Raw genomic sequence first — 10597 nt, forward strand, 5'->3', positions numbered from 1 at the left:
CTTGAACATTACGCTGCAATGCATTACGCTTAATTTCATACTTAGTAAGATGTAAAAACATAGCTATCATTTGTAAAACTAGGTAACATATTCAAAACATAAAATATGTTCAACCTTTTTCAACGTTGTCATCTTGCCCCTAGGTCAAAGTCATCTTGCCCCAGTACTGGCGCAAGATGACGATTTGTTAAGGTTATGAAAAAATAAAAATATCCTTCGTTATTTTTATTTGAAAAATTAAATGGTAATATATTTAATACTACAAAGGACCACTCTAACAGCTCATGTAAAATTAATTTTACTATCCTTAAAAATAAATTAATTAAACACGAAAATTGTTAGCATAGTCATCTTGCCCCGGTCTCCCCTACACTGTAAAACATATCTGTTCGACCTTTAACCGTAATACGGTTCAAACTGAAAGTCCACTGTTGATGTAACCATAGTTTGGTTCAACTGTGTTCACGTCAACCACTGCGTGTCACGTTTAGGTTCAAATCAAAACATAAAGCACCAAAATTAGGTGCTTTCATCGTCAGCCAATCAGAGCTTCTGTTCAACCAACGAAGTGAAATGAAGTTACTCACGGTCGGCCATGTTGTTTATTTACTTTCCGGGGCGCCGCGCTAAGTACGAAGTTACAATCCTTAGTTTTGTATTATTTTGATGCAGTTAATGCTGCTCATGATTATTTTTAGTTTAAACATTTAAAATATAAGAAACGCAAATAATTTAGACTATAAAATTTTTGCATACCCATGGTAATATCGACTTAAATAATGCATTTTGAGGTTCGCGTAGGCTTAGCTGTATTATATTTAGAGCTAATAGTAAATGTTCCAATTTGTGAACTAATGGTTTTAAAAGAAATTTTTGATGATCAACTTAAGTACATGAAATACAACTTGTTCGATATTCCATGTTTACTTTTAATGAAGATTGAGGGATTTTGGTTTGAAAATAAGTTTTAATCTGAGCTTGGGTGGGGAGCGAAGGGGGACTCTTCTTGCGAAAAGATAGCGGTAGTTTTGCTAGCATTAATCTGTATTCTTCATCTCTTGAACCATTTGTTGATTTTGAAGGTGTGTTTTTAGAGTCCTAATTGGGCGGCAAACGATTGGACATAATTTTTTGAGATGAAACATGTATCATCGGCATACTGAGCAATTAGAATCGGTGGCGTATATATGTTTTTATTTTGGAGGGGGCCCAAAACCAAGATCAGCTCCTCCTCCCCCTTTCCCCTTTTTGCAAATTCCATTTTTCTTGGGGGGGGGAGCAACAATGCCATGATCTTTTCATTATTTTCGAGGTGGGGCAAGGACTTCACACTGTCACCCAGTGGCGTAACCAAAAAAAATTTAAAAAATTAATTTGAATTTTGACCTTTTGAATTTAAATTATGTTTTTCGCAATCGCGAGTGTGTGTGTGTGTGTGTGTGTGTATGTAGGCGTGTGTGTTTATACATTTGTGTGGGGGTATGTGTGTTTGTGTGTAGGGGGTATGTGTATGTGTGTAGGCATGTGTGTTTGTGTCTGTTTGCAGGTATGAATGTGTGGGTAGTTGTGTGTATGAGTGTTTGTGTGTTGAGGGGGAATGTGTATGTGTGTAGACATTTGTGTCTGTGTGCAGGCATGAGTGTGTGGGTAGTTGTGTGTGCATGTGCAGGTTTCTGTATGTATGCGTGTGTGTGTGTATGTGTTTGTGTGTGTGTGTATGTGCGTGTATGTATGCGTGTGTGTGTATGTGTTTGTGTGTGTACGTGCATGTATGTATGCATGTAAGTGTAGGATATTGACGCAACCTGGAGACGGCTTTCGCTAGAGAAACATCATCGTGTGGCGGCCGGTCGACGGTGATGCTGCAGAGGGTGCTGGCGGGAAAATAAAATGATAGCACATCAAAACAGTCAAACGAAAGCAATAAGCAATCGTGATTGCTCAAAAAAATTAGGAGTGCACTCTTAAAAACTTTTCCTTGGGGCGGGGGGGGGGGGGAATTAGTTCAAAATATTGTTGTGCAAAGAACGCAGATTTAGACAGATTCTGGTAATGCTACGGTGAGGGAAAATTCGGGGGCTTTCTGCGAAAATTTTTAGAAATTAAAATTTTAAAAATGCTATTATGAACTATTTGTTGACGCTAGGGTAATGAAAGGAACAAGACTTCTTTAAATTGCTTGCCCGATTCAATTTAAAAAAAAAAAAAAAAAAAGAAAGAGAAATCCATCACACCTCTGTTCAATTTTTCGAAATTGAAGTTTAATAAACGCAGTTTCAGACTAACTTTGATGATGTTATGGATACTTCGATTCTGGTGTTCGGCCCAAAAACAAATTTGAAATTGAAGTCTTAAAAAATGAAGTCGAAGTTTTCAAGAGATGTTCAGGGATACTAGGTGGTGAGATTTAAACTCTCTCCACTTTTCAAAATTGTAGGTTTTTCATTTTCAGATTTCTTACGGGAGCAGTCGGAGCGTCGTCCAAAGTTTTTTCATAATTGAAGTCTTAAAAACGTGATTGCGTACCATATTTGGAAACGTTAGCGGTTTTGATAACGTTAGCGTGATTACCTAATGAATAGCCAGCAACTTTTGAAATTTTTTATTTTAATGTTCTTTTTAAAAGCAATTCTGATTTTTCCACAACATTAGGTAATTTTTGGAAAAGAAGAGAGAATCCTCCCCTGAAAGGTAAAACTCAATTTCAAGTTATCTTTGGAGATTTTTCGAAGTAAGGAGAGGTTAGGGATTTTCCTCCAAAGTTTTTCAAAATTAAAATCCTATAAACTACTACCTATTGTAACTCACTAGGTTTGGTTTCAAAGATTAATTTCATGTTAGTCAAATTAGTGTTTAGCTCAGGGTTAACCCACCGGATCCTGAGCTAAACACTAATTTGACTAACATGAAAGGTGGGTTGTCAGTTAGGTTAGCTTGTAGTTTATAGGAGGCACAGACTTCAAATTGTGAATAAAAATTAAGAGATCGTATATAATTAGTTATGTATTAAAATACTTTGTCGCACAATATTTAAAATCAGTGTTTATTTTACAATTGGTTTAGTTTGGGGTAATTCTTGTATTGGAATTGTAAAATAAATTTGATTTATTGGTTTGGGTAGGAAATCGTATGTAAATATGACCAATTACTTTTGCATTTTTAAAATTATTTAAAAATAAATGGTCGTTACCTTAGTGAAAGGATGTTGGTCCAGAGACCTTCCTCCAGAAATGTTTTGAAATTGATGGTCGAAAAGCGCCTGAATAAATGCATTTTTAGGACATCAATTTCCATTATTACTCCAATCGAACTACTAAAACTTATTTTCAATTTCTTGCAGGGGTCGAGAGTTAAGGAGAGAAACAGTTTGAAGACCGTTCTTTTCAGACTAACTAGGGAAAAAGAAGGGGGCGGGGTGGAAAGAAAGAGAGGGGAACTTAAGTTGCAAAGCAATAAACTGTATCTGTGAAATATTTTTAATTTAAAGATTTCTTTTTGAAAGAATCGAATTTTCCCACCAACATTATTTGCTTTTCTTTTTGTTAAAATTACTTTGCTTTCCCAAGACGCATTCTTTTCTTGAGTAAGGGTTTCAGAGCCCCTCACTCCTTCTGAACACCACTCCATCGCCTGGTGCCTTCTAACGCAGGATTCCCAAACTTTAACGATTCGCAGCACCTTTTGAAGGATTAGAATTTCCTCACGACATCCTACTCTAGTTTTATGTACGTACTATTATTACCATGGACACTTTGCCACACTTCTCACCTCCTCCTGCGGCACCCAGGGATCTGGGCGGTCATTCCAAGCTCGTCAGCTTGCGAGATCGAGATTCTCGCTCACGTGATCGGTTGTGACGTAGAAATGTCGCAAAGTAGCATTCTAATCTACTCGGACTTACCTTGCGGCTAGGTTCGAGTAGAATAGAATGCTACTTTGCGACATGCCTACGCCACAACGGATCACGTGAGCGAGAATCTCGATCTCGCAAGCTGACGAGCTTCGAATGACTGCCCTGCGTTAGATTAGGAAATCCCTGATCTGAGGTATTATAATACCAAATAATAACTACCTTTAGTTACATTTTTTCCAGATTTTGGAGGGGGTCCGGGCCCCCTCAGTCACTCCCTTATATACGCCCTTGGTTAGATTTCTGTTGTCTGTTGGCATATCAGCAGTGTATATGTTGTAAAGATAAGAGGAAAGGCACACCTTAAGATGTACCAGCGATAATGTTTCTGTTCATAGAGTTTTCCCCATTGACTTTAATAACGAAAGTGAAATTTCTAAAAAAGGATTGAAGGATGTTAAAAATGTAAAATAGGAAGTTGAATTTGATTAACTTATAAATCGAACCTTTGTGCCAAACGCGATTAAACATTTTTTCAATATCAAGGAAAATAGCGATAATTCTTTGCATTAAATGTAACCCTCGTAAATATAATTAACTCCAATTACAGCGCAGAGTAATTGGAGTTGATAAGAGTGGTTGTGTCTAAACACGTATTGATGGTTGGAAATAATAAGAGTTATCATCAAGATGAGATTTAATTTTTGAGAGAGTAGTTTTCTCGAGAATTTTAGAAAAATTACAGAGGAGGAAAGGTTTGTAATTTTGGGAAAATTTAGTGCTATAATTTGGTTTGTGTATCGGAACAATAATAACGTGCTTCCATTGGCTGGGGAAATATCCAAGTTGTATGACTCTGTTCATAATTTTGACGAAACAGATGACTACATTCATAGTGAGGTGTTTAATGGTGTTGTTGGTAGTTTTATCCAGGCCCGGGGATTTTCTGCTGGGAAAATTTTTAATTTGTATAATATCAGTGGGGGTAAAAAAGTGGGAAAGGAATTCATCCTCCGGGGGGTTATTGAAGTAATGGTTAATCCTTCTGTTGGCTTTGTTGATAGTAGGCTCATGATAAGGATATCTATTATTCATAAAATGGGTTCCAAAAGTGTCAGCGAGCATGCTGGCTTTTTCTTAATCCGAGTGTTTGATTCCGTTGAGTCAGTGGAGTGGTGGAAGGGAAAACCTTTTACTAGTAAGAGATTTAGTGAGTTTATAGAGCGAGTTATCTATAGTGTTGACATTTTGGAAAAAGTTATTGCAATTCTCATTTTGGTATTCTTTTATTTGGTCGCTAATAATGGTTTTAAGTCTGTTAACCTCATCTTTGTATGGAGGGTAGTGAGTGTTGTTATACTGTTTTTGTAGTCTGTTTTTGTGCTTAGTAAATTCAAAAATATTTCTGGGGAGAGTATCTGGAAAGTTCTTAATTTCTTTAGAAGTAGTAGCTTCATTAAAAGCATTTTGGTTCGCTTCAGTGGAGTTAGCAACAGCATTATCGAGAGCAATTTCATCCGGAATTCGGGGATTTCCTAGAATAATACTGTGGAGAATTTGTTGGAACTGGTTCCAATTGGTATGGTAAGTAAGAATAGTTCTTATAGTAAGAATGATATTAGGTCCAAAGTGGACAGTAAATGGAAGATGGTTGGAGGAGAGCTCAGAAAGGACTTCAATTTGATCCGAACATTGGTGATGGCAATATCAAGAATAGTGGGAGCATTATTTCCCGAGTAGTGAGTTGGAGTATCCGGGTAAATAATTTTAAGATTCTGTTAAAGCAAGGTCAGGAATCTGCATTCCTCTTCTATTATCACAACCAAAGTTCCGAGTATAGTTTTTTGCATTAAAATCATCGAAAATAATGGATTTTTAAATTTTCCCAAGAATTGTTTTCATTTCATCAGTGTTGAGGTTATTTGTGGGGGCAAATGTAAATGAAAATGACAGTAATCATCTGGTTGTTTATGTTAAGTTCAGTGGAGGTATTTTCAATGGAGGTAGTAGTATTAAAATCAAGTTCAAAAAACTGTAAACCATGGAAGATGTAAATAGCAGTTCTCCCGCCCCTTCTGCCAATTCAGTTGTTACATATGCACGTATAGTTTTCAATATGTGTTTTTTGAATGCATTTAAGATGAGTTTCTTTTACAAGACACAAATCAGGAGTATAGTTAGTGAGAAAAAGAGAAAGTTCAGCACTTTTAGCTGTAGTAAGCCCGCTTGCATTCCATGAAAGGAGGCTAAAACTATAAGTACTATGCATGGTTGGGCGTAATCTCATAGGTAGACCAGCGCTTGCATTGTAGGATAAGACATTTACACCCTCTCATCCAGGGTTGCCAGACATCCCGGATTTTGAAAAATTGTCCCGCGTCCCGGGGAACTTCCATATGGGACGGCTAAAGTCCCTTATTCTGGCCTTCTCTTATTCGTACAGCCACACTGTCGCTATGTAAAGTCAAACTTTGTGCTTGCATCAGTCTCTCTACCAATATATGGAATCACCGCACATGCAGCTGCATGGAGCCCCTAACGTGTTTTGCAAAGTTAGATACACTAATCGAGTTTCATTTGACCGCCCCTAATACAATAATTCAGGAAAAAGAATAAGTAAAGTTTGAAGCTAGATATTTTTCTTGATGTACCTCATAAACATTACTGAAAAATTTTTATTAATTAAAAAATTATTCTTAATTAAAAACTAAAACAAACAATACTTATAGAAAAAAAATATATGGATCATCCACCTACAGGTAATTTTCTGAAAGAAAAAGAAAAGTACAGTTGGCTCTCTGTTTAACGACGCTCTATTTAACGACTTTCTCTATTTAACGACGGCTTTTACAGTCCTAGATAGTCCACTCTAGTGTTAAAAGCATTCTATTTAAGGACGATTTTTTGTGGTCCCTTTAAAGTCGTTAAACAGAGAGCCAACTGATACCAAAGACAGAAGCTGGAAAATTCACTATTGGAATTTAGACATTTTTATTTAATCAAGCTTTATGTAAATTCAAAAGATTTATCAAATTCGAAGAAAAATGCAATTTATTGGTAGAACTATGTTAATCTTGCTATTTTTTAAAGCTAACTCCAGTAAAGGGTAAATTAAGAACTTTTTTCCTTTGGAGCAAGTCTTGCAATTTTTCTCTTGTTAGGGGATAAGACAACTAATAAATTGTTTTTCAAAAAAGCAGAATATTTTATTATGTAAATTACTTTTAATGCAACACTATTAATATAAATAATTGAAAGAGACAGCTGTTGTAAATTATATTTCGACACATATAGAAGGTTTTTATGACGTCAGATAAGTTATAATTTACTGCTGTGTGATGGCGTAAAGTGAAAAATAAATGTACACCCCATAAAAACATCTAGTGCTGGATATCCTGTAAAAATCAATATCCTGCATTCCTAAAGGAAAATAAAGTAGCAGAGTTCTATAATTATCAATATTTTATGTTCTTGCCACTGTATGCATAGTATCTCAACTAATAACTGACTGGAAATTTTAACATAATAAAAATTAGGTATCTTCTAAAAACAGCATATCAGTTAAAAATTTTGGCTCGATAAGTCAGAAATTATAAAACCTTTGAGAACAATAAATCGTAACCTATTTTAAGAACTATAGTACTTTATTGGTATTAATTTCTTTTTTACTTTATTAATGCATTTTGATTGTCAAAATGGTTCGAAATGTAGTTAACTTTTATTCAGATTACAATTGGATTGCTGTTAAGGAAAAAAATATAAAGATAAAAAATGAATGTCAATTAGGAATACAGTAAAACCTGTAAAGTTGACCACTTGTCTAAGTTGACCGCTTTTGTCAGGAATGGAATTAGTCCTATCTTATATAATGAAGGAAAACCTCTCTATCTTGACCACTAATATACGCCAGCTTTGGTTTGGAGAAATGTAAAAAACCCTTTGTAAGTTGACCAACAGGCAAAAGCATTAAATTGTACTAAAGGTTTCATCAGTTATGCCTCAAATAAATAACCAGACATTTTAGAAAATCCTATGAATATTTATGTTTCCATCAAAAAACATTGGCCTGATGTTATGTCCCAGAAAATGCGCCAAACTTCAATAAGGAGTTATTTTGTTAAAAAGTAGATTATTACCATGGTTACAAATGTTCAAGAAAAAATCAAATGAAGAATTTGAGTAACTTTCGACTAATGAATTTTTAGGAATTGTTAATATCAAGTAAGTTGTTTTTCATTAGTAACGACAGTTTTCTTTTTTTTTTGATCGATTCACAGAAATTTTAAATTTGTATGACACTTTACGAGTCATTCTGGTAAATAATCTCTAAAAATATTTAAACAACATTTTTTCTTATTGTTTTAAAGTAATTTTAAACAATTAAAGTGAGTTTAAAGTATTCCAATTAGTTAAAATGAATGCATGAGACAAGAAATGACAAAAAAAAAAATCCTTACTACCCTCTATAAGTTGACCACCCGTCTAAGTTGATCACCAAAGTGCTGCACCGCAAGTGGTCAACTTACACAGGTTTTACTGTAATTGCAATAGCAATATTTTCTCTTTTTTCCCTCCCAGCTATGCAACTCTTAAAATATCAAGAAATGTATAAAAAGAATAATTTCTTATTTTAAATAATGTATATTTTTTTAATTACGTTTTTAATTAGGAATTGTCACATACGTACGTTAAGAATATTTTTAATCTATCTTTATATATTCCAATTGCTCATTTTTTTAATACAGTTAATGGTTTTAGCAAAAATCACAAAAAATAAATAAATAGTTGTTTAATATCTGCTTGCATAGTAAATTCTACCTTTGCGTTAATGTTAAAAGACTAAAGAGTATGATAAACCTGTGGTCATTTTGACGATGAAAGATGCTCATTTTAAGCACTCTATTCTTGAGAACAATATAAAATTTTTACTGAAAATATTATAAATGGTTCTCGAGTACATCTAATATTAACTTTTCTAAAAAAAATCGAAAAAAAAGGGAAGTTTTTAAAATCCTCACAAAATTACTTATTTTCCACGAAAACAAAATATAAATCAAGTAAAGCAAATGGCTAAATTTAACACCTAAATGAGGAAATCAGAATATTGTTAGCGGTTCAACCATGTACCAACAAATGAAAGTCGGAAAACGCTAGTTATGGTTCAACTTCATCCCAGCAATGCAAGAAACGAAAACCCGAGTTATGGTTCAATTTCACTCCAAGAATAGGACGAACGGAAACGTCAGTTATGGTTCTACTCCGCTCCAGTTATAGGGGAAAAGGAAAACACGATACATGGTTCAGATTAACTCCTATGGTTGGAGAAAGATGGAATGACGAATATGGTTCAACTACGCACGAAACTTGGGAGTGATATAAAACACCCAGTTTTGGTTCAATCATGCACTGAATATAGGTTGCAGCAAATTTGCTCCTTTCTTTGGTGCAACGGTGGACGTAATTTTCAACAGTGTACCGTGCTTGATAATTAGTTGTGCTAATACTCGTTTCTACTAGATTTTTTAACATTAGTTCATATTTGAAAAATGAGTTCTGAATGTTATTTTGAAGTTAAACATATGTTCATGGAGTAAAAGGGAAGAAAGATTCAAAAGGAGAGATATTTTGAAAGAAATATTAAATTTAAACAAAGTATTCCAAAATTGCTTTTTGTCTACTAAGCAATTTATTTATTTATTTAAAAATTATGTTAACAAAAAGTTAAACTAATGGTGTGCTAGACCCCATGAGACGGTACTTAAAAGTATGCTTTTAAGTTACGTGTCTATTTGTTTGTTGTTTTCGATTATTCTAAGTAGTACAATGTAAATATAATTTAATATAGGGGTTTTAAGCATTAGCTCGTTACTTTTCGGTCATAAAATAATTAATTTCATATTTAGTATCAAATAGTATGTCTTTTTTTTCCAAAAAGTATCTCAAAAGTTATCCGTTTATTGGGTACATATTACTAAATAATCATTATACCGTGTAGTATCATCTCCCAACCCAGAAATTAAAGAAAACAATGCATCTTCTCTTCTAACAGATGCGCAAACTTTCCAATTTCGGTAAGAGAGATTGCCCAGCTCCATTTCCAACATGGCCAAATCTAGAAACAATCGTAATAGTTTTGGCCCCTGGCAATTTTCAGTAAAAATATTAAATGATACCTTAGTTTTAAAGTATAATTCTTCCGAAGAAATTCGGAGGAAAAATTTTGAAAAGTCATGCTCTTAACTTGTAGAAACAAACAAATATCACCTAACTCTGAGAAAAGCAAATCTACAAATTCATGGAGGTATTCCACTATTGTGGTAGTAAAACAATCTCAAGTCGCTGCGGGCTTACTTAACCCCTTCCGTAATATTAGAGTACACCTAATATGCTATCTTGCTCATACACAGAACGATTCAGGTACACACGACAGAAAAGTTTATGCAGAAATGTGACGTCATCGCGTAGTTTTCTTCAGCTTATGGATCGGTAGTAAATCGAAGTTTTCTTAGCGATTAAGTAGTAAGAAACACATCGTGCCCATTATTTTTTCAACTTATTTGTCAGAATGCAAGAAACCGAAAATGAACCGAAGCGAAAACTTGTATATGCTGCTACCCTTCTACCAAAACTACAGTTTCAGTTTATTCATACGACCGTGCTAAGCACAGTAGTAAAAGTAGTCATACCTGCACTTTTGGACAAATTTGAGTTATTATAACCAATTTGTTCTCTGTTTCGTATTTTACT

The sequence above is a fragment of the Uloborus diversus genome, chromosome 3 (genome assembly GCF_026930045.1).
Source record: "Uloborus diversus isolate 005 chromosome 3, Udiv.v.3.1, whole genome shotgun sequence".
In the NCBI taxonomy this organism is placed as follows: domain Eukaryota; kingdom Metazoa; phylum Arthropoda; class Arachnida; order Araneae; family Uloboridae; genus Uloborus; species Uloborus diversus.